The sequence below is a fragment of the Pseudophryne corroboree genome, chromosome 1 (assembly GCF_028390025.1).
Source record: "Pseudophryne corroboree isolate aPseCor3 chromosome 1, aPseCor3.hap2, whole genome shotgun sequence".
Lineage (NCBI taxonomy): Eukaryota > Metazoa > Chordata > Amphibia > Anura > Myobatrachidae > Pseudophryne > Pseudophryne corroboree.
This window is the reverse complement of record NC_086444.1, coordinates 232330045-232355549: the sequence shown is the minus strand read 5'-3', so window position 1 is coordinate 232355549 and position 25505 is coordinate 232330045. Positions and strand designations below refer to the sequence as shown.

The 25505-nt window shown below is 49.8% G+C and overlaps 1 protein-coding gene across 4 annotated transcripts in view; it reads right to left on the bottom strand.

Moving 5' to 3' along the window:
* The window catches only part of APC (APC regulator of WNT signaling pathway), a 360826-nt gene that overhangs the window by 302442 nt on the left and 32879 nt on the right, over positions 1 to 25505 (bottom strand). The window lies entirely within an intron of this gene.

Genomic DNA, 25505 nt, shown 5'->3' with positions numbered 1-25505 from the left:
CTCCTCAGTAACTTCCATTACATGACATTGTAATGGAAAGAGGAAAATCACAATGCGCAGCACTGCAAAGCAGCCAGGCTAGAGTAACACTCGTGGGGCAATCCTCATACCCCAATTTAGACAGAAATAATGGTAAAAGTAGTAAGCGGGCCCTTCACCGGCACTAAGTCTATGTAAAAAGTCACTTTCCTTATATTGATATTGGCACTTTATGCCAAACAGCCTTCAGCTCCCAAAAAAATCCAACATACAATGCACAGAGTGACGGTGGGTGCAATGGGATAATTACCATATAATGCAGAACTGGTGTTAAGCAGTTCTGTATGAGCATGAGAGATGGTATCAACCAAGCCGCTACCCAGGTCAGCTACCTCGTGCTCTGCTTCACCGGTCAATCACCTTCTTGGACCCTATGTCACCTCAGTTCAACCAACGCGTTTCTATTCCTTCTGGGATCTTTCTCAAGGCAAAGAGTAGGCTTGGCTTGGTTGATACCATCTCTCATGCTTATACAGAACGGTTTAAAACCAGTACTACATTATCTGTAATTATCCCATTGCACCCAGCACCACTCTATGCATTGTTTGTTTGGGATGTCTATGTTTTCATTGAGTGCAATTTAAGTGTGTTTTTGTGACGTACAATTAAATGTATTATGCTATGCGGCCCCTGATTGCTCTCTGTTGCATGTATGGGAGCATAAAGCTGACATCACTGAACATTACCGTTTGACACACTGCACAAGGAACATCAGTGGAAGCAATTGTACGTATTTTTTTGGAGCAGAAGGCGGTTTGACAAAGTGCCAATATCAATATACTGAAAGAGACTTTTTATATAGACTTCGCGCCGGTGAAGGGCCTGCTTACTACTTTTGCCACAGCTTCCATTATAGTGCTGTTAATACTATTTAGCCTTTTAGATAGATCTGTTTGTCAGATAGAGTCTGTCATTGAGGCAAAAAGAAAAACATGTCTTATACATTCACGCCTGGGTTTCCTTATATATTACTCTAAAGGTGGGTACACACTGGCCGATATATCGGCCGTTCTACTGAACGGCCGATATATCACAGGTCTGTCGGCCAGTGTGTATGGGCAATATGTCTGACCACCGTCGTTCACACATATACCGCGTCGGCCCCGCAGCACAGCCGATGGCCAATATATCTACCGATATATTGGCGCATCGCTGTGTGTGAAAGGGCGACCAGTCGGCCGCCCGTACACATGCTGCAGCGGCCGGCGGTGATTCACAGCTGGCCCGCCCAGTTCATGACGTCAGTACCCGACGGATCAAGCAGTGTGTATACAAAGCACACTGCCCGATCCGTCCATAGATATATCTGCCGATCAATTGATCTGCAGATATATTTATCAGTGTGTACCCACCTTTAGGGTGGAATTCAATTGCTAATATTGCCCAATCTCCCATCTAAAGTGACGGGAGATTGCAGGGGCGCCAGTGATCGCAAAACAAGCATTATAGCACGTTTTTAAGTGCTACAAGGAGCAAGAAACTTATTTTAAAAATGCGTTTTGAGTCAGAGTGCTGGGTGCGCCTCAGCCAATACTGAAATGGTATTGGCTGAGGCACACACAGAATGAGTGACTCACAGCGCATCCTGCAGGACTCAATCATTCCTCAGTGTTCCACCCCTCCCTAACGACTCCCCTTCCCAGCCCTCCTTGAGCTCGCCTCTAAGATGGCTTAGGTTGGTGCAGTGGCTCCAGCGCCTCCGGCTGTCGCACTGGACCTTCCCGAGCTGATGTCCCCACAGCTGGTAGAGGCGCTGGAGTAGACAAGAGGAGGTGAGGGGAGATGGGTGAGCAGTGGGGCCAGGACAGCTTGTTATGTGGACGAGGAGGAGAGGCATTATGCTGGGGGTTGTACACTGGCCATCATATTGGCTCCCCTATACACCCATCCCATCCCTGACCATGCCTCCCTCTGAGACCTCATCTTCCCTGTACCCCCATCTCTGTCGTGCCTCCCGCTGAGACCTCATCTTCCCTGTGCCCCTTATCCTGACAGTGCCTCCCACTGACCCCTCTTCTTCCCTGTACCCCTTATACTGACAGTGTCTCCCACTGACACCTCTTCTTCCCTGCACTCCACCCCCATCCCTGACCATGCCTCCCACTGATACCTCATCTTCCCTGTATCCACCATCCCTGAATGTAATTGCATTTGTGCCACCTCCTCAATCTCTCCCTCTCATCAGGCACTGTCCCCTCTGCCTTCAAGCATGCACTAGACGTATTCTTTAAAAAAAAAACCTACCCTTGATCTTAACACCGTCTCCAACTACCAACCTATTTCTCTCTTCCCTTTTGCCTCCAAACTCCTTGAGCGTATAGGGGTATATTTAATAAGAGTCGGGTCCATCCCAACATGCAGTTGTCGGAATGGACCCGACAATCCCTATTCAAAGAGCGGACAAATCAGACTGTCGGATTTGGCCGTTCCCGGTTTCCTGACCTGCTGCTATCAGAAGTTGCGCTGACAGTGGCATCGGGGGGAGCTGTTAGCTGCTTTGGGGGGTGAGATGTCTGCGGCGGTAGGGGAGCAGCGGAGGAGACGGAGCGGACGGGGGGAGGAGAGGAGGAGGCTGGGGGGGGGGGGGAAATCAGCAGCTCCAGCAGCATAACTGGAGGTTCATGGCAGCGTCCACCCGGCTCCAGCAAGCGGGATTTTGCTTGCTGGAGCCGGGTAGACGCTGCCGCTGGGTTCCTGCTCTCCCTGCTGCTCCCCCCGTCTCCTGCTCTCAGCTCCCTCATCTCAATCCGGCTATTTTTAAAGTCGGATTTAAATAGTCGGAAACGGGGCTAAAACCTGTCGGGTTTGGCCCCGCTTCCGACAATGCCCGCTGATCGCGGCTGAAGCCATCGAACAGCGTGCATTCTGACAAGTCGAGTTTCCCGACTTGTGGGAAAAAATGGGGCCATAATGAATAGGTCGGAACCCCTTCCGACCTAATACTGTCGGAAGTTGCCGTCTTTCCGACAAGATGGCAGCTTCCGACAGTTATTGAATATACCCCATAGTCTACAACTGCCTCTCTTTCCTCCCTCACACTCACTGCTTGACCCATTCCACTCTGGCTTTCGTTCTCACCACTCCACTGAAACTGCGCTCATGAAAGCCTGCTGCTAAATCCAAGGGCCACTATTCTGCTTATTCTCCTTGACCTCTCTGCTGCTTTTGACACTGTGTACCATCCTCTCCTTCTGTAAGTCTTTCCCTACCTTGGTCTGTATAATACTGCCCTCCTTTCTGACCATTCCTTCTCTGTCTTCTCTCATAACTCCACCTCCCCCCTACTTCCAATATCAGTTGGTGTCCCCCAAGGTTCTGTTCTTGTGCCTCTTCTTTTCTCTCTCTGTAATTAATATAAATATATATATATATATTTTAAAGATGAGCGGATTCAGATTTATTCGGTTCTCAAAACTGCATCTTATTGGCTCACACATGTCACGTGTTTTGGATAGCCAATCAGATGCCGTTTTGAGAACTGAGTAAATCCGAATTCGCTCATCTCTAATATATATATATATATATATATATATATATATATATATATATATATATATATATAATAAGATTTTACTTACCGATAAATCTATTTCTCGGAGTCCGTAGTGGATGCTGGGGTTCCTGAAAGGACCATGGGGGATAGCGGCTCCGCAGGAGACAGGGCACAAAAAGTAAAGCTTTTTCCGATCAGGTGGTGTGCACTGGCTCCTCCCCCTATGACCCTCCTCCAGACTCCAGTTAGGTACTGTGCCCGGACGAGCGTACACAATAAGGGAGGATTTTGAATCCCGGGTAAGACTCATACCAGCCACACCAATCACACCGTACAACTTGTGATCTAAACCCAGTTAACAGTATGATAACAGCGGAGCCTCTGAAAGATGGCTTCCTTCAACAATAACCCGAATTAGTTAACAATAACTATGTACAATTTATGCAGATAATCCGCACTTGGGATGGGCGCCCAGCATCCACTACGGACTCCGAGAAATAGATTTATCGGTAAGTAAAATCTTATTTTCTCTATCGTCCTAGTGGATGCTGGGGTTCCTGAAAGGACCATGGGGATTATACCAAAGCTCCCAAACGGGCGGGAGAGTGCGGATGACTCTGCAGCACCGAATGAGAGAACTCCAGGTCCTCCTTAGCCAGAGTATCAAATTTGTAAAATTTTACAAACGTGTTCTCCCCTGACCACGTAGCTGCTCGGCAAAGTTGTAATGCCGAGACCCCTCGGGCAGCCGCCCAAGATGAGCCCACCTTCCTTGTGGAGTGGGCCTTTACAGATTTAGGCTGTGGCAGGCCTGCCACAGAATGTGCAAGTTGCATTGTGCTACAGATCCAACGAGCAATCGTCTGCTTAGACGCCGGAGCACCCATCTTGTTGGGTGCATACAATATAAACAACGAGTCAGATTTTCTGACTCCAGCTGTCCTTGCAATATATATTTTTAATGCTCTGACAACGTCCAGTAACTTGGAGTCCTCCAAGTCACTTGTAGCCGCAGGCACTACAATAGGCTGGTTCAGATGAAATGCTGACACCACCTTAGGGAGAAAATGCGGACGAGTCCGCAGTTCTGCCCTGTCCGAATGGAAAATCAGATATGGGCTTTTGTAAGATAAAGCTGCCAATTCTGACACTCTCCTGGCCGAAGCCAGGGCTAGAAGCATGGTCACTTTCCATGTGAGATATTTCAAATCCACCTTCTTTAGTGGTTCAAACCAATGAGATTTTAGAAAGTCCAAAACCACATTGAGATCCCACGGTGCCACTGGAGGCACCACAGGAGGCTGTATATGTAGCACTCCCTTAACAAAGGTCTGGACTTCAGGGACTGAAGCCAATTCTTTTTGAAAGAAAATCGACAGGGCCGAAATTTGAACCTTAATAGATCCCAATTTGAGACCCATAGACAATCCTGATTGCAGGAAATGTAGGAATCGACCCAGTTGAAATTCCTCCGTCGGAGCACTCCGATCTTCGCACCACGCAACATATTTTCGCCAAATTCGGTGATAATGTTGCACGGTTACTTCCTTCCTTGCTTTAATCAAAGTAGGAATGACTTCTTCCGGCATGCCTTTTTCCTTTAGGATCCGGCGTTCAACCGCCATGCCGTCAAACGCAGCCGCGGTAAGTCTTGAAACAGACAGGGACCCTGCTGAAGCAAGTCCCTCCTTAGAGGTAGAGGCCACGGATCTTCCGTGATCATCTCTTGAAGTTCCGGGTACCAAGTCCTTCTTGGCCAATCCGGAACCACTAGTATCGTTCTTACGCCTCTTTGCCGTATAATTCTCAATACTTTTGGTATGAGAGGCAGAGGAGGAAACACATACACCGACTGGTACACCCAAGGCGTTACCAGCGCGTCCACAGCTATTGCCTGCGGATCTCTTGACCTGGCGCAATACCTGTCCAGTTTTTTGTTGAGGCGAGACGCCATCATGTCCACCATTGGTCTTTCCCAACGGGTTACCAGCATGTGGAAGACTTCTGGATGAAGTCCCCACTCTCCCGGGTGAAGATCGTGTCTGCTGAGGAAGTCTGCTTCCCAGTTGTCCACTCCCGGGATGAACACTGCTGACAGTGCTATCACATGATTCTCTGCCCAGCGAAGAATCCTTGCAGCTTCTGCCATTGCACTCCTGCTTCTTGTGCCGCCCTGTCTGTTCACATGGGCGACTGCCGTGATGTTGTCCGACTGGATCAACACCGGTTTTCCCTGAAGCAGAGGTTCTGCCTGGCTTAGAGCATTGTATATTGCTCTTAGTTCCAGAATGTTTATGTGAAGAGACGTTTCCAGGCTCGTCCATACTCCCTGGAAGTTTCTTCCTTGTGTGACTGCTCCCCAGCCTCTCAGGCTGGCGTCCGTGGTCACCAGGATCCAATCCTGTATGCCGAATCTGCGGCCCTCCAATAGATGAGCACTCTGCAACCACCACAGAAGAGACACCCTTGTCCTTGGAGACAGGGTTATCCGCAGGTGCATCTGAAGATGCGACCCTGACCATTTGTTCAACAGATCCCTTTGGAAAATTCTTGCGTGGAATCTGCCGAAAGGAATTGCTTCGTAAGAAGCCACCATTTTTCCCAGGACTCTTGTGCATTGATGTACAGACACCTTTCCTGGTTTTAGGAGGTTCCTGACAAGCTCGGATAACTCCTTGGCTTTTTCCTCCGGGAGAAAAACCTTTTTCTGAACCGTGTCCAGAATCATCCCTAGGAACAGCAGACGAGTTGTCGGCATTAACTGGGATTTTGGAATATTCAGAATCCACCCGTGCTGTTTTAGCACTTCCTGAGACAGTGCTAATCCCATCTCTAGCTGTTCTCTGGACCTCGCCCTTATTAGGAGATCGTCCAAGTATGGGATAATTAATACGCCTTTTCTTCGAAGAAGAATCATCATCTCGGCCATTACCTTTGTAAAGATCCGAGGTGCCGTGGACAATCCGAACGGCAGCGTCTGAAACTGATAGTGACAGTTTTGTACAACGAACCTGAGGTACCCCTGGTGTGAGGGGTAAATTGGAACGTGGAGATACGCATCCTTGATGTCCAAGGATACCATAAAGTCCCCCTCTTCCAGGTTCGCTATCACTGCTCTGAGTGACTCCATTTTGAACTTGAACTTCTTTATGTACAGGTTCAAGGACTTCAGATTTAGAATAGGCCTTACCGAGCCATCCGGCTTCGGTACCACAAAAAGAGTGGAATAATACCCCTTCCCTTGTTGCAGAAGAGGTACCTTGACTATCACCTGCTGAGAGTACAGCTTGTGAATGGCTTCCAACACCGTCTCCCTTTCGGAGGGGGACGTTGGTAAAGCCGACTTCAGGAAACGGCGAGGTGGATCTGTCTCTAATTCCAACCTGTACCCCTGAGATATTATCTGCAGGATCCAGGGATCTACCTGCGAGTGAGCCCACTGCGCGCTGTAATTTTTGAGACGACCTCCCACCGTCCCCGAGTCCGCTTGAGAAGCCCTAGCGTCATGCTGAGGCTTTTGTAGAAGCCGGGGAGGGCTTCTGTTCCTGGGAAGGAGCTGCCTGTTGCGGTTTCTTCCCTCGACCTCTGCCTCGTGGCAGATATGAATAGCCCTTTGCTCTCTTATTTTTAAAGGAACGAAAGGGCTGCGGTTGAAAAGTCGGTGCCTTTGGGGAGTGACTTGAGGTAGAAAGGTGGATTTCCCGGCTGTAGCTGTGGCCACCAAATCTGATAGACCGACTCCAAATAACTCCTCCCCTTTATACGGCAAAACTTCCATATGCCGTTTTGAATCGGCATCGCCTGTCCACTGTCGCGTCCATAAAGCTCTTCTGGCCGAAATGGACATAGCACTTACCCGTGATGCCAGTGTGCAGATATCCCTCTGTGCATCACGCATATAAAGAAATGCATCCTTTATTTGTTCTAACGACAGTAAAATATTGTCCCTGTCCAGGGTATCAATATTTTCAATCAGGGACTCTGACCAAACTACCCCAGCACTGCACATCCAGGCAGTCGCTATAGCTGGTCGTAGTATAACACCTGCATGTGTGTATATACTTTTTTGGATATTTTCCATCCTCCTATCTGATGGATCTTTAAGTGCGGCCGTCTCAGGAGAGGGTAACGCCACTTGTTTAGATAAGCGTGTTAGCGCCTTGTCCACCCTAGGAGGTGTTTCCCAGCGCTCCCTAACCTCTGGCGGGAAAGGGTATAATGCCAATAATTTCTTTGAAATTATCAGCTTTTTATCAGGGGCAACCCACGCTTCATTACACACGTCATTTAGTTCTTCTGATTCAGGAAAAACTATAGGTAGTTTTTTCATACCCCACATAATACCCTGTTTAGTGGTACCTGTAGTATCAGCTAAATGTAACGCCTCCTTCATTGCCAAAATCATATAACGTGTGGCCCTACTGGAAAATACGGTTGATTCGTCACCGTCACCACTGGAGTCATCGCCTGTGTCTGGGTCTGTGTCGACCGACTGAGGCAAAGGGCGTTTCACAGCCCCTGACGGTGTTTGAGTCGCCTGGACAGGCACTAATTGATTGTCCGGCCGTCTCATGTCGTCAAACGACTGCTTTAGCGTGTTGACACTATCCCGTAGTTCCATAAATAAAGGCATCCATTCTGGTGTCGACTCCCTAGGGGGTGACATCCTCATATTTGGCAATTGCTCCGCCTCCACACCAATATCGTCCTCATACATGTCGACACACACGTACCGACACACAGCAGACACACAGGGAATGCTCCTAACGAAGACAGGACCCACTAGCCCTTTGGGGAGACAGAGGGAGAGTTTGCCAGCACACACCAAAAGCGCTATATATATATATCAGGGATAGCCTTATAATAAGTGCTCCCTTATAGCTGCTTTGTTATATCAAAATATCGCCATAAATGTGCCCCCCCCTCTCTGTTTTACCCTGTTTCTGTAGTGCAGTGCAGGGGAGAGACTTGGGAGCCGTCCTGACCAGCGGAGCTGTGAGAGGAAATGGCGCCGTGTGCTGAGGAGATAGGCCCCGCCCCTTTTCCGGCGGGCTCGTCTCCCGCTATTTAGAAAAATTAGGCAGGGGTTAAATATCTCCATATAGCCTCTAGGGCTATATGTGAGGTATTTTTAGCCTTTATAGGTACTCATTTGCCTCCCAGGGCGCCCCCCTCCCAGCGCCCTGCACCCTCAGTGACTGCCGTGTGAAGTGTGCTGAGAGGAAAATGGCGCACAGCTGCAGTGCTGTGCGCTACCTTTAGAAGACTGCAGGAGTCTTCAGCCGCCGATTCTGGACCTCTTCTGATTTCAGCATCTGCAAGGGGGCCGGCGGCGTGGCTCCGGTGACCATCCAGGCTGTACCTGTGATCGTCCCTCTGGAGCTTGATGTCCAGTAGCCAAGAAACCAATCCATCCTGCACGCAGGTGAGTTGACTCCTTCTCCCCTCAGTCCCTCGCTGCAGTGATCCTGTTGCCAGCAGGAATCACTGTAAAATAAAAAACCTAGCTAAACTTTCTCTAAGCAGCTCTTTAGGAGAGCCACCTAGATTGCACCCTTCTCGGCCGGGCACAAAAATCTAACTGGAGTCTGGAGGAGGGTCATAGGGGGAGGAGCCAGTGCACACCACCTGATCGGAAAAAGCTTTACTTTTTGTGCCCTGTCTCCTGCGGAGCCGCTATCCCCCATGGTCCTTTCAGGAACCCCAGCATCCACTAGGACGATAGAGAAATATATATATATATATATATATATATATACACACACACACACACACACATACATACATACACATACGCGCTCTTTATGAGAACTCATTGGCACGCGTATTTCCAACTCTCTCTCTCTCTCTGCTATCTCATCTTGGCTGTCCCAGCGCTTTCTTAAACTCAGCATGTCTAAGACTGAGCTGATCATCTTCCCACCCTCCCGCAAAACCTCACCTTCCATAATGTATTAATCTATTGATGACACTACTATCTCCTCTAGCACCGAAGTGCGCTATCTTGGAGTAATCCTGGACTATTTCCTCTCCTTCAAACCACATGTTCAGTACCTCTCACAAACCTGTAATTTTCATCTCAAAAATATTACCCACCCACTGGTCATCTCCACACTGTACTACTGTAATCTTCTCCTATGTGGCATCCCTGACAAATGCATCTCTCCTCTCCAATCTATCCTCAGTGACGCAGCGAGGCTCATCTTCCTCTCCAAACGTACTATGGGCCTAATTCAGAGTTGATCGCGGCAGCAAATTTGTTAGCAGTTGGGCAAAACCATGTGCACTGCAGGGGTTGGGGGCAGCTATAACATCCAGAGAGAGTTAGATTTGGGTGGGGTGTGTTCAAACTGAAATCTAAATTGCAGTGTAAAAAATAGGAATTTGATGCCTACCGGTAATTCCTTTTTTCCTAGTCCGTAGTGGATACTGGGGTCTTGTACTTTAGTACCATGGGTTATAGATAGAGTCCACTGGAGCCTGGCACTTTAAAACTTTTAGTGTGTGTATGTGTGTGCTGGCTCCTCCCCTCTATGCCTCTCCTACCAGACTCAGTCTAGGAAAACTGTGCCCGAGCAGATGGACATAATATGAGAGAAGAACAATACAACAGCGGTAAGGCAACAAGAAAACACACAACCATGAACGTAAGGAGGGCGCTAACCAGAACAGAGGGTAGCAACACCAACGTAACCCGGATAGCAAGGCTATCCCAACAACATAATTGGACTGACGTTGTGGTCCCGTTAAGTACTTACAAGGGTAAGCAGGAACGAAGCACTGAGGCGGGCGCCCAGTATCCACTACGGACTAGGAGAAAAGCATTACCTGTAGGTATCAAATTCCTATTTTCTCTTACGTCCTAGTGGATATTGGGGTCTTGTACTTTAGTACCATGGGAAAGTCCCAAAGCTCCCAAACGGGTGGGAGAGTGCCGAGACCCCTGTAAAACCGCCTGACCAAACTGAAGGTCATCCTTGGCCAAGGTATCGAACCTATAGAATTTAACAAACGTGTTTGAACCAGACCGTGGTGCAGCTCAGCACAACTGTAGGGCCGATACACCCCAGGCAGCCTCCCAGGAAGACCCCACCAACCTCGTTGAGTGGGTCTGAAGAGACTTCGGTAAGGGCAGAGCCGCCAAAGTATAGGCCTGTTGAATGGTCAACCTGAGCCAATGAGCAAAAGATTGCTTGGAAGCTGGCAAACCAATCTTGGAGGCATCATAAAGGACAAACAGCGAGTCAGATTTCCGATGATGGGCTGTCCTGTTGATATAAATCTTCAGAGCCCTGACCACATTCAAGGACTCAGGACTAACGGAATTATCAGACAACAATGGAACCACAATAGGCCGATTCACATGAAAAGCTGACGACACTTTAGGCAAAAAAACTTAGGACGGAACCTAAGTTTCGCCATGTCCTCATGAAAAACTAAATAAGGGCTCTTAAAGAATAAGGCCCCTAATTCAGAGACACGCCTGGCAGACGCCAATGCCAATAACATCACCGTCTTTCAGGTGAGAAATTTCAACTCCACTCTCTGGGGGTCATTCCGAGTTGTTCGCTCGCAAGCTGCTTTTAGCAGCTTTGCACATGCTAAGCCGCCGCCTACTGGGAGTGAATCTTAGCTTATCAAAATTGCGAACGAAAGATTAGCAGAATTGCAAATAGACACTTCTTAGCAGTTTCTGAGTAGCTCCACACTTACTCGGCATCTGCGATCAGTTCAGTGCTTGTCGTTCCTGGTTTGACGTCACAAACACACCCAGCGTTCGCCCAGACACTCCTCCGTTTCTCCAGCCACTACCGCGTTTTTCCCAGAAACGGTAGCGTTTTTTCGCACACACCCATAAAACGGCCAGTTTCCGCCCAGAAACACCCACTTCCTGTCAATCACATTACGATCACCAGAACGAAGAAAAAACCTCGTAATGCAGTGAGTAAAATTCCTAACTGCATAGCAAATTTACTTGGCGCAGTCGCACTGCGGACATTGCGCATGCGCATTAGCGACTATTCGCTCCGTTGCGAGAAAAAAATAACGAGCGAACAACTCGGAATGACCCCCTCTGTAAGGGTTCAAACCAATCCGATTGGAGAAAGGACAGAACCACATTGGAGGTCCCACAGAGCCGTGGGAGGTACAAAGGGCGGTTGCATTTGAAGAACTCCCTTTAGGACTGTCTGTACTTCTGATAATACGGCAAGCTGTTTCTGGAAGAAAATAGAAAGCGCCGAAATCTGGACTTTGATGGAGTCTAAATATAGGCCCATATCCACTCCCGCTTGCAGGAAAAGTAGAAAACGACCAATTCTAAATTCCACGGGAGAGACCGTTCTACTTTCCCACCAGGAAACATACTTTTTCCAGATACGATGATAATGTTTTGACATAACCATCTACCTGGTCTGGACCATGGTGGAAATAACCTGAGAAGGAAGACCCTTTCTTCCTAGAATCTCCCTCTCAACTTCCAAGCCGTCAAACGTAGTCGCTGTAAGTTTGGATAGACGAACGGACCTTGCTGAAGAAGAAGATCGTCTCAGAGCGGTAGAGGCCATGGATCCTCCAGAGTCATGGTTAGGAGGTCCGAGTACCACGCCCGTCGAGAACAACCCGGGGCAATAAGAATTGCCTGAGCGCTTTCACTTTTTAGCACTCTGGGGATCAGCGGTAGAGGAGGGAACGGGTACACAAACCGGTACACCCACGGCAATGTCAGCGCATCCACTGGTACAGCCTGTGGATCCCTCGTTCTGGAACAGTAACGGCAAAGATTCTTGTTGAGACGAGAAGCCACCAGATCTATCTGCGGACAGCCCCACCGGTGAATTAACTGTTGAAACACCTGGGGATGTAGGTCCCACTCCCCCAGATGGAGTCGTGCCTGCTGAGGAAGTCTGCTTCCCAGTTGTCCACTCCTGGAATGAATATGACTGAGATGGCCCTTCTGTTGGCCTCTGCCCAGATAAGAATCCTTGACACTTCTCACATTGCCGCTCTGCTTCTTGTTCCCCCTTGTCGGTTTATGTACGCCAATGCCATGGCGTTGTCCGACTGAACCTGGATCGCCTGATCCTTCAGGAGATGAGAAGCCTGCAGAAGAGCTTAGTAAATTGCCCTGAATTCCAGGATGTGTATCGGCAAAGCTGATTCCTGAACGGACCACAACCCCTGGAACTGGGCCCCTTGGGTCACCGCTCCCAACCCCGGAGGCTGGCATCCGTTGTCCGTAGAATCCAAGAGTGGAGATTGAAACTTCTGCCCTCTATCAGGTGAGGAATTTGAAGCCACCATAATAGAGAAATACGGGCTTTCGGAGATAGGGACACTTCCTGATGCATATGAAGGTGAGAACCCGACCATTTGTCTAGCAGATCCAGTTGAAATGGTCGGGCATGAAATCTGCCATATTGGTTTGCCTCGTACGCAGCCACCATTTTGCCCAGTAATCGGATGCAAAGATGTATGGACACCCTGCAAGGACTGAGTACCGAGCGGACCATAGCCTGGATAGTCAAGGCCTTATCCATCGGGAGAAACACCTTTTGAGATACCGTATCCAGTATCATCCCCAGGAACTGAAGAGTTGGGTCGGTTCCACGTGAGATTTCTGAAAAATAGGATTTTACTTACCGGTAAATCTATTTCTCGTAGTCGGTAGAGGATGCTGGGGACTCCGTAAGGACCATGGGGAATAGACGGGCTCCGCAGGAGATAGGGCACTTTAAGAAAGCTTTGGATTCTGGGTGTGCACTGGCTCCTCCCTCTAAGTCCCTCCTCCAGACCTCAGTTAGAGAAACTGTGCCCAGAGAATATGAACAGTACGAGGAAAGGATTTATGTAACCTAAGGGCGAGATTCATACCAGCCACACCAATCACACCGTATAACCTGTGATAAACTACCCAGTTAACAGTATGAACAAGTAACATAGCCTCGGTTCAAGACCGACCAACTATAACATAACCCTTATGTAAGCAATAACTATATACAAGTCTTGCAGAAGAAGTCCGCACTTGGGACAGGCGCCCAGCATCCTCTACGGACTACGAGAAGTAGATTAACCGGTAAGTAAAATCCTATTTTCTCTAACGTCCTAGAGGATGCTGGGGACTCCGTAAGGACCATGGGGATTATACCAAAGCTCCCAAATGGGCGGGAGAGTGCGGATGACTGCAGCACCGATTGAGCAAACAGGAGGTCCTCCTCAGCCAGGGTATCAAACTTATAGAACTTTGCAAAGGTGTTTGACCCCGACCAAGTAGCAGCTCGGCACAGTTTTAGTGCAGAGACACCTCGGGCAGCCGCCCAAGAAGAGCCCACCTTCCTAGTGTAATGGGCCTTAACCGATTTAGGCAATGGCAATCCTGCCGTAGAATGCGCCTGCTGAATCGTGTTACAGATCCAGCGAGGAATGGTCTGCTTTGAAGCAGGAGCGCCAACCTTGTTGGCCGCATACAGAACAAACAGAGCTTCAGTCTTCCTGATCCTAGCTGTTCTGGTCACGTAAATCTTCAAAGCCCTGACCACATCCAGGGACTCGGAGTCCTCCAAGTCCTGTGTAGCCACAGGCACGACAATAGGTTGGTTCATATGAAAAGATGAGACCACCTTGGGCAGAAATTGAGGACGAGTCCTCAACTCTGCCCTATCCACGTGAAAAATCAGGTATGGGCTTTTATATGATTAAGCCGCTAATTCCGAAACACGCCTTGCAGAAGCTAAGGCCAACAACATGACCACTTTCCAAGTGAGGTATTTCAACTCCACTGTTTTGAGTGGTTCAAACCAAGGTGACTTGAGGAAACTTAATACCACGTTAAGATCCCAAGGCGCCACCGGAGGTACAAAGGGAGGCTGAATATGCAGCACTCCCTTCACAAAAGTCTGTACTTAAGGAAGAGAAGCCAATTCTCTTTGAAAGAAAATGGATAAGGACGAAATTTGGACCTTTATGGACCCTAATTTTAGGCCAAAATTCACTCCCGTTTGCTTCACTTCCTTCAGACGGCCCAAATGGAACTCCTCCGTAGGAGCAGCTCTGGCCCCACACCAAGAAACATATTTCCGCCATATACAGTGATAATGTTTCAATGTCACATCCTTCCTAGCCTTGATCAGGGTAGGAATGACCTCCTCCGGAATCCCTTTTTCAGCTAGGATCCGGCGTTCAACCGCCATGCCATCAAACGCAGCCGCGGTAAGTCTTGGAACAGACAGGGCCCCTGCTGCAGCAGGTCCTGCCTTAGAGGAAGAGGCCACGGATCTTCTGTGAGCAACTCTTGCAGATCCGGATACCAAGTCCTCCTTGGCCAATCTGGAACAATGAGAATTGTTCTGACCCTTCTTAGTCTTATTAATCTCAACACCTTGGGTATGAGAGGCAGAGGAGGAAACACATAGACCGATCTGAACACCCATGGTGTCACCAGAGCGTCTACCGCTACCGCCTGAGGGTCTCCTGACCTGGCGCAATACCTCTTTAGCTTTTTGTTGAGACGGGACGCCATCATGTCTATTTGAGGCAGTCCCCACCGATCCACGATCTGTGTGAAGACTTCTTGATGAAGTCCCCACTCTCCCGGATGCAGGTCGTGCCTGCTGAGGAAGTCCGCCTCCCAGTTGTCCACCACCGGGATGAATACTGCTGATAGTGCGCTTACATGGCCTTCCGCCCAGCGCAGAATCCTGGTCGCCTCTGCCATGGCCACTCTGCTCCTTGTGCCGCCTTGGCGGTTTACATGAGCCACTGCCGTGATATTGTCCGACTGAATCAGAACCGGTTTGTTCTGAAGCCACTCCTCCGCCTGGCGTAGGGCGTTGTAAATGGCCCTTAACTCCAGGACATTGATGTTGAGACAAGTCTCTAGGCTTGACCAGAGACCTTGGAAATTTCTTCCCAGTGCGACAGCCCCCCAACCTCGGAGGCTCGCGTCCGTGGTCACCAGGATCCAGTCCTGAATGCCGAACCTGCGACCTTCTAGGAGGTGAGCACTGTGCAGCCACCACAGGAGAGATACCCTGGCCCTGGGAGACAGGGTGATCCGTTTCTGCATATGTAGATGGGACCCGGACCATTTGTCCAATAGATCCCATTGGGAAGTCCTCGCATGGAACCTGCCAAAGGGGATGGCCTCGTATGAAGCCACCATCTTCCCCAGAACATTTGTGCAATGATGCCACGAAACCTTTTTTGGCTTTAAAAGGTTCCTGACCAGGGCTATGAGCTCCTGAGCCTTCTCCACCGGAAGAAAAACTCTTTTTTGGTCTGTGTCTAGAATCAGGCCCAAAAAGGTCAGACGCGTTGCAGGTACTAGCTGGGATTTCGGTAAATTGAGAATCCAGCCGTGCATCTGCAACGTCTTCACGGACAGAGACACGCTGTCCAGCAACTTCTCCCGAGATCTCGCCTTTATAAGGAGATCGTCCAAGTACGGGATAATTGTGACTCCCTGCTTGCGCAGGAGCACCATCATTTCCGCCATTACCTTGGTGAAAATTCTCGGGGCCGTGGAAAGCCCAAACGGCAACGTCTGAAATTGGTAGTGACAATCCTGTACTGCAAATCTCAGAAACGCCTGGTGAGGGGGGGAAATCGGAACATGAAGGTACGCATCCTTTATGTCCAGGGACACCATCCAATCCCCTCCCTCCAGGCTGGCGATGACCATTCTGAGCGATTCCATTTTGAACTTGAACCTCTTCAAGTACAGGTTCAGGGATTTTAGATTTAGAATGGGTCTGACCGAACCGTCCGGTTTCGGTACCACAAACAGGGATGAATAATAACCCTCTCCTTGCTGGAGATGAGGAACCTTGATTATCACCTGTTGAATGTACAATTTGTGTATTGCCGCTAACACTAGCTCCCTCTCTGACGGGGAAGCCGGCAGAGCCGATTTGAAAAACCGGCGCGGGGGCATGTCTTCGAATTCCAGTCTGTATCCCTGGGAAACAATCTCTATTGCCCAGGGATCCACCTGTGATTGAACCCAGACGTGGCTGAAAAGACGAAGACGGGCCCCCACTTGTTCTGACCCCCCCCCCCTCCCGCCCCCCCGGAAAGCCCCAGCGTCATGCTGTGGACTTTGCGGAAGTAGGGGAGGACTTCTGCTCCTGGGAACTAGCTGTGTGCAGCTTTATTCCCTTGCCTTTACCTCTGGCAACGAAGGACGATCCTCGTACCTTCTTGTTTTTATTGGAACGAAAGGACTGCAATTGATAATGTGGTACCTTCTTAGAATGCTGCGGGGGAACATAAGGTAAAAAAATAAGAATTTACTTACCGATAATTCTATTTCTCGTAGTCCGTAGTGGATGCTGGGAACTCCGTAAGGACCATGGGGAATAGCGGCTCCGCAGGAGACTGGGCACAAAAGTAAAAGCTTTAGGACTACCTGGTGTGCACTGGCTCCTCCCCCTATGACCCTCCTCCAAGCCTCAGGATACTGTGCCCGGATGAGCGTACACAATAAGGAAGGATATTGAATCCCGGGTAAGACTCATACCAGCCACACCAATCACACCGTACAACCTGTGATCTGAACCCAGTTAACAGCATGATAACAGAGGAGCCTCTGAAAAGATGGCTCACAACAATAATAACCCGATTTTTGTAACAATAACTATGTACAAGTATTGCAGACAATCCGCACTTGGGATGGGCGCCCAGCATCCACTACGGACTATGAGAAATAGAATTATCGGTAAGTAAATTCTTATTTTCTCTGACGTCCTAGTGGATGCTGGGAACTCCGTAAGGACCATGGGGATTATACCAAAGCTCCCAAACGGGCGGGAGAGTGCGGATGACTCTGCAGCACCGAATGAGAGAACTCCAGGTCCTCCTCAGCCAGGGTATCAAATTTGTAGAATTTAGCAAACGTGTTTGCCCCTGACCAAGTAGCTGCTCGGCAAAGTTGTAAAGCCGAGACCCCTCGGGCAGCCGCCCAAGATGAGCCCACTTTCCTTGTGGAATGGGCTTTTACAGATTTTGGCTGTGGCAGGCCTGCCACAGAATGTGCAAGCTGAATTGTACTACAAATCCAACGAGCAATAGTCTGCTTAGAAGCAGGAGCACCCAGCTTGTTGGGTGCATACAGGATAAACAGCGAGTCAGATTTTCTGACTCCAGCCGTCCTGGAAACATATTTTCAGGGTCCTGACTACGTCCAGCAACTTGGAGTCCTCCAAGTCCCTAGTAGCCGCAGGCACCACAATAGGCTGGTTCAAGTGAAATGCTGAAACCACCTTAGGGAGAAATTGAGGACGAGTCCTCAATTCTGCCCTGTCCAGATGAAAAATTAGGTAAGGGCTTTTATAGGATAAAGCCGCCAATTCTGAGACACGCCTGGCTGAAGCCAGGGCTAACAGCATTACCACCTTCCATGTGAGATATTTTAAGTCCACAGTGGAAAGTGGTTCAAACCAATGTGATTTTAGGAATCCCAAAACTACATTGAGATCCCAAGGTGCCACTGGAGGCACAAAAGGAGGTTGTATATGCAGTACCCCCTTAACAAACGTCTGTACTTCAGGAACTGAAGCCAGTTCTTTTTGGAAGAAAATCGACCGGGACGAAATTTGAACCTTAATGGACCCTAATTTTAGGCCCATAGACAGTCCTGTTTGCAGGAAATGCAGGAAACGACCCAGTTGAAATTCCTCTGTAGGGGCCTTCCTGGCCTCGCACCACGCAACATATTTACGCCAAACACGGTGATAATGTTGTACAGTTACATCCTTCCTGGCTTTGATCAGGGTAGGGATGACTTCATCCGGAATGCCTTTTTCCTTCAGGATCCGGCGTTCAACCGCCATGCCGTCAAACGCAGCCGCGGTAAGTCTTGGAACAGACAGGGTCCCTGCTGGAGCAGGTCCTTTCTTAGAGGTAGAGGCCACGGGTCCTCTGTGAGCATCTCTTGAAGTTCCGGGTACCAAGTCCTTCTTGGCCAATCCGGAGCCACGAGTATAGTCCTTACTCCTCTCCTTCTTATGATCCTCAGTACCTTGGGTATGAGAGGCAGAGGAGGGAACACATACACTGACTGGTACACCCATGGTGTTACCAGAGCGTCCACAGCTATTGCCTGAGGGTCCCTTGACCTGGCGCAATACCTGTCTAGTTTTTTGTTGAGGCGGGACGCCATCATGTCCAATTTTGGTTTTTCCCAACGGTTCACAATCATGTGGAAGACTTCTGGGTGAAGTCCCCACTCCCCCGGGTGGAGGTCGTGTCTGCTGAGGAAGTCTGCTTCCCAGTTGTCCACTCCCGGAATGAACACTGCTGACAGTGCTATCACATGATTTTCTGCCCAGCGAAGAATCCTTGCAACTTCTGTCATTGCCCTCCTGCTTCTTGTGCCGCCCTGTCTGTTTACGTGGGCGACTGCCGTGATGTTGTCCGACTGGATCAGCACCGGCTGACCTTGAAGCAGAGGTCTTGCTAGGCTCAGAGCATTGTAGATGGCTCTTAGCTCCAGGATATTTATGTGAAGTGATGTCTCCAGGCTTGACCACAAGCCCTGGAAATTTCTTCCCTGTGTGACTGCTCCCCAGCCTCTCAGGCTGGCATCCGTGGTTACCAGGACCCAGTCCTGAATGCCGAATCTGCGGCCCTCTAGAAGATGAGCACTCTGCAACCACCACAGGAGAGACACTCTTGTACTTGGAGACAAGATTATCCGCTGATGCATCTGAAGATGCGACCCGGACCATTTGTCTAGCAGATCCCACTGGAAGGTTCTTGCGTGGAATCTGCCGAATGGGATTGCTTCGTAAGAAGCCACCATTTTTCCCAGAACCCTTGTGCATTGATGCACCGAGACTTGGCCTGGTTTTAGGAGCTTTCTGACTAGTTCGGATAACTCCCTGGCTTTCTCCTCCGGGAGAAACACCTTTTTCTGGATTGTGTCCAGGATCATCCCTAGGAATAGAAGTCGTGTCGTCGGGATCAGCTGCGATTTTGGAATATTGAGAATCCAACCGTGCTGGCGCAGCACTATCTGAGATAGTGCTACCCCGACTTCCAACTGTTCCCTGGATCTTGCCCTTATCAGGAGATCGTCCAAGTAAGGGATAACTAAAACTCCCTTCCTTCGAAGGAGTATCATCATTTCGGCCATTACCTTGGTAAAGACCCGGGGTGCCGTGGACAATCCAAACGGCAGCGTCTGAAACTGATAGTGACAGTTCTGTACCACAAACCTGAGGTACCCTTGGTGAGAAGGGTAAATTGGGAAGTGTAGGTAAGCATCTTTGATGTCCAGAGACACCATATAGTCCCCTTCTTCCAGGTTTGCAATCACTGCTCTGAGTGACTCCATCTTGAATTTGAACCTTTGTATGTAAGTGTTCAAGGATTTTACGTTTAAAATTGGTCTCACCGAGCCGTCCGGCTTCGGTACCACAAATAGTGTGGAATAGTACCCCTTTCCCTGTTGTAGGAGGGGTACCTTGATTATCACCTGCTGGGAATACAGCTTGTGAATGGCTTCCAATACTGCCTCCCTGTCTGAGGGAGACGTCGGTAAAGCAGACTTTAGAAAACGGCGAGGGGGAGACGTCTCGAATTCCAATTTGTACCCCTGAAATACCACCTGAAGGATCCAGGGGTCCACTTGCGAGTGGGCCCACTGCGCACTGAACTTCTTGAGACGGGCCCCCACCGTGCCTTAGTCCGCTTGTAAAGCCCCAGCGTCATGCTGAGGACTTAGCGGAGGCGGGAGAGGGCTTTTGTTCCTGGGAACTGGCTGTTTGTTGCAGCCTTTTTCCTCTCCCTCTGCCACGGGGCAGAAATGAGGCGCCTTTTGCCCGCTTGCCCTTATGGGGCCGAAAGGACTGCGCCTGATAGTATGGCGTCTTCTTAGGTTGAGAAGCTACCTGGGGTAAAAATGTGGATTTTCCAGCAGTTGCTGTGGCTACCAGGTCTGATAGACCTACCCCAAATAACTCCTCCCCCTTATAAGGCAATACTTCCATGTGCCTTTTAGAATCCGCATCACCTGACCACTGCCGCGTCCATAAACCTCTTCTTGCAGAAATGGACAGCGCGCTAACTCTTGATGCCAGTCGGCAAATATCCCTCTGTGCATCACGCATATATAGAAATGCATCCTTCAAATGCTCTACAGTCAATAATATACTGTCCCTATCAAGGGTATCAATATTTTCAGTCAGGGAATCCGACCACGCCAGGCCCGCACTGCACATCCAGGCTGAGGCTATTGCTGGTCGTAGTATAACACCCGTGTGAGAGTATATACATTTTAGGATATTCTCCAGCTTTCTATCGGCAGGTTCCTTAAGGGCGGCCGTATCAGGAGAGGGTAGTGCTACCTGTTTAGACAAGCGTGTGAGCGCATTATCCACCCTTGGGGGTGTTTCCCAACGTGCCCTATCCTCTGGCGGGAAAGGGTACGATGCCAATAACCTTTTAGGAATTATCAGTTTTTTATCGGGGGAAACCCACGCCTCATCACACACTTCATTTAATTCCTCGGATACAGGAAAAACTACAGGCAGTTTTTTCTCACCAAACATAATACCCTTCTTAGTGGTACTTGTATTATCAGATATATGCAATACATTTTTCATTGCTTCAATCATGTAACGTGTGGCCCTGGTGGAAGTCACGTTTGTCTCCTCATCATCGACACTGGAGTCAGTATCCGTGTCTGTGTCTGCCATTTGAGGTAACGGGCGTTTTAAAGCCCCTGATGGCGTTTGAGACCCCTGGACAGGCACAAGCTGATTTGCCGGCTGTCTCATGTCGTCAACTGTCTGTCGTAAGGAGCTGACACTGTCACGCAGTTCCTTCCACAAGCTCATCCACTCAGGTGTCGACTCCCTAGGGGGTGACAACTGTATAATAGGCAATTGCTCCGCTTCCATCTCATTTTCCTCCTCAAACATGTCGACACAATCGTACCGACACACCGCACACACACAGGGAATGCTCTGATAGAGGACAGGACCCCACTAGCCCTTTGGGGAGACAGAGGGAGAGTATGCCAGCACACACCAGAGCGCTATATATATATACAGGAATACCACTATCAAGTGTGCTTTTCCTTATATAGCTGCTGTTTATATAAAACTGCGCCAAATTAGTGCCCCCCCTCTCTTTTTTTACCCTTTTCTGTAGTACAGGACTGCAGGGGAGAGTCAGGGAGACGTCCTTCCAGCGGAGCTGAGATGGAAAATGGCGCCCGTGTGCTGAGGAGATAGGCTCCGCCCCCTTCTCGGCGGCCTTTTCTCCCGCTTTTTTGGTAATTCTGGCAGGGGTTAAAATACACCCATATAGCCCTGGGGGTTATATGTGGTGTATTTATGCCAGCCAAGGTGTTTTACATTGCTGCTCAGGGCGCCCCCCCCTAGCGCCCTGCACCCTCAGTGACCGGAGTGTGAAGTGTGCCTGAGTAACAATGGCACACAGCTGCAGTGCTGTGCGCTACCTTGTTGAAGACTGATGTCTTCTGCCGCCGATTTTTCCGGACCTTTTCTTGCTTCTGGCTCTGTAAGGGGGCCGGCGGCGCGGCTCCGGGACCGAGCTCCGAGGCTGGGCCTGTGTTCGGTCCCTCTGGAGCTAATGGTGTCCAGTAGCCTAAGAAGCCCAATCCACTCTGCACGCAGGTGAGTTCGCTTCTTCTCCCCTTAGTCCCTCGATGCAGTGAGCCTGTTGCCAGCAGGTCTCACTGAAAATAAAAAACCTAAACTTTTCACTAAGAAGCTCAGGAGAGCCCTTAGTGTGCACCCTTCTCGGCCGGGCACAAAAATCTAACTGAGGCTTGGAGGAGGGTCATAGGGGGAGGAGCCAGTGCACACCAGGTAGTCCTAAAGCTTTTACTTTTGTGCCCAGTCTCCTGCGGAGCCGCTATTCCCCATGGTCCTTACGGAGTTCCCAGCATCCACTAGGACGACAGAGAAATTCGATTTACCGGCCGTAGCAGTAGAGACTAGGTCCGAGAGGCCTTCTCCAAACAACTCCTCCCCCTTGTAAGGCAATGACTCCATATGCCGGAGTCGGCATCTCCCGTCCACTGTCGGGTCCACAAGAGCCGCCTAGCAGAAATAGACATAGCGTTTATTCTAGAGCTTAGTAAACAAATGTCTCTCTGAGCATCCCTCATATACAAGGCAGCATCTCTGATATGCTCCATGGTCATTAGAATTGTATCCCTATCTAAGGTGCCCATGCCACGACAGCACTACAAACCCAGGCCGACGCCATGGCCGGCCTAACTATAGTTCCTGAATGTGTGTAAATGTGCTTCATGGTAATTTCCTGCTTGCGATCAGCAGGATCCTTGAGGGAAGCAGTATCCGGAGAAGGCAGTGCCACCTTCTTGGATAAGCGTGTCAGCGCCTTGTCTACTTTAGGCGCAGATTCCCATTGTATCCGATCCTTCTGTGGAAAAGGATACGCCATGAGAATCCTTTTGGGAACATGGATTCTCCTATCCAGAGATTCCCAAGCCTTTTCGCATAATTCGCTTAGCTCAAATGAGGACGGAAACGTGACCTCAAGCTTTTTCCCTTTATACATGTGAACTCTCGTGTCAGGGACAGGGTGTTCCTCAGTAATATGCAAAACCTCTTTTATGGCAATAATCATGTACCTAATACCTTTTGCCACCTTCGGCTGTAATTTTGCATCCTCATAGTCGACACTAGAGTCAGTATCTGTGTCGGTATCTGTGTAAGCGACCTGGGATATGGGGCGCTTTTGAGACCCTGAAGGTCCTGGCACCACAGGGACAGGCACGGACTGGCTACCTGACTGATCCCTAGCTTCAGCCTTGTCTAATCTTTTATGCAGGAGATTTACATTTGCATTTAAGACATTCAGCATATCCACCAAGTCCGGTGTCGGCGTTGCCGACGGCGACCTGACATTCAAGCACTCCCCCTCCACATTAAGCGAGCCTTCCTCATCAAACATATCGACACACACGTACCGACACACTGCACACACCCAGGGAAACTTTTTCTGAAGACAGTATCCCCTGAAAGGCCCTTTGGAGAGACAGAGAGAGAGAGTATGCCAGCACACACCCCAGCGCAACAACCTGGAGACCAACACAGAATGCTTTTCCGCAGCAGCGCTGTATTATACTTTATTCCGCCAATTATGTACCCCCCCCCCCCCCTCTCTTTTTAAACTCCCTTCACCGTGTGTAAGCAGGGGAGAGTCCGGGGAGCTTCCTCTCAGCATTCTGTGGAGAAAGAAATGGCGCTGGTGAGTGCTGAGGGAGAAGCCCCGCCCCCTCGGCGGCGGGTTTCTGTCCCGCTCAAAATCGTGTAAAATGGCGGGGACTCAATTATATACATGTACAGTGCCCAGCTGTACATGTATATACCTATTTGCCATCTAAGAGGTGTTATTATTGCTGCCCAGGGCGCCCCCCCCCCCCCCTGCGCCCTGCACCCATACAGTGACCGGAATGTGTGAGGTGATGTGGAGCAATGACGCACAGCTGCAGTGCTGTGCGTTACCTCTGTGAAGCTGAAGGCTTCTGCCGCCTGAGACGTCTTCTTGCTTCTGTTCTTCTGGCTCTGTGAGGAGAACGGCGGTGTGGCTCCGGGGGTGGACACCCAGGACGAACCTGTGTTCACCCCCTCTGAAGCTAATGGTGTCCAGTAGCCGAGGAAGCAGATCCTATCAGTTAAGTAGGTCCTCCCCTCTCTCCTCAGTCCCTCGATGCAGGGAGCCTGTTGCCAGCAGTGCTCCCTGTGACAAAGTAAAAATCCAAACAAAAATGCTTTCTGTAGCAAAGAACTCAAGAGAGCTCCCTGCAGTACGCCTTTCATCCTCTGGGCACAGTGTAAAACTGAGGTCTAAAGGAGGGACATAGAGGGAGGAGCCAGTGCACATCCAGAGTCCAAAGCTTTCTTAAAGTGCCCTATCTCCTGCGGAGCCCGTCTATTCCCCATGGTCCTTACGGAGTCCCCAGCATCCTCTAGGACATTAGAGAAATTTAGGATCCACCTAAGTAGGCGAGTTATCAGATTCATGCTGTGCAGTAAACGCTCCCTGGACACAGCTTTTATTAGGAGGTCATCCAAATAGGGGACTATGTTCCCTCCCATCATGTGCAGTTGCAGCATCATCTCCGCCATGACCTTGGTGAAGACCCTCAGAGCTGTGGATAGGCCAAAGGGTAAGGCCTGAAACTGGAAATGGTCATCCAATATGGTGAACCTGAGGTAAGCCTGATGAGGGGGCCACATGGGAATGTGTAGGTAAGCATCCTTGACATCTAAAGATACCAGGAATTCCCCCTCCTCCAGATCAGACACCACTGCCCGCAGGGATTCCATCTTGAATTTGAACACACGCAGATACGGGTTTAGAGACTTCAGGTTCAAGATGGGTAGCACCGAACCATCTGGTTTTGGAACGACAAAAAAGACTTGAGTAAAAGCCCCTGTTGGGTAACGAAGGAGGCACTGGAACCCCCACTCCCGTCTGCAAAAATTTTTGAATAGCCTCTTGCAGGTAACTTTTGCTGCAGGTAAAACTGGTAAGCCAGACTTGAAAAATCTGTGCGGAGGAAGTGCTTGAAATTCCAGCCGGTATCCCTGGAAAATGAGGTCCCTAACCCAAGGATCCCGGCAGGAAGTCGCCCACACGTGGGCGAAGTGTTAAAAGCGAGCACCTACCTGAAAGTCGCCCTGGCGTTGGGGCCAACCGTCACGCGGAAGGCTTAGTGGCAGGAGACCCGGTGGTCTGGTCCAGGGATGCAGCAGTTGCAGGCTTATGGGACTTACCACGAGATCCTCTGTGAGTAGTGGAGACCCCTCGGCCCCTGCCTCTGAACCGTGCCACACAAAAGGACTGCAAGGAGGGTCCTGGGTAAGAACGACTAGCAGGTGGCGAAGCCGACGGCAGATAGGTAGACTTACCCGCCGTTGCTTGGGAGATCCATTTATTTAATTTGTCTCCAAACAAGGCATCACCTGTA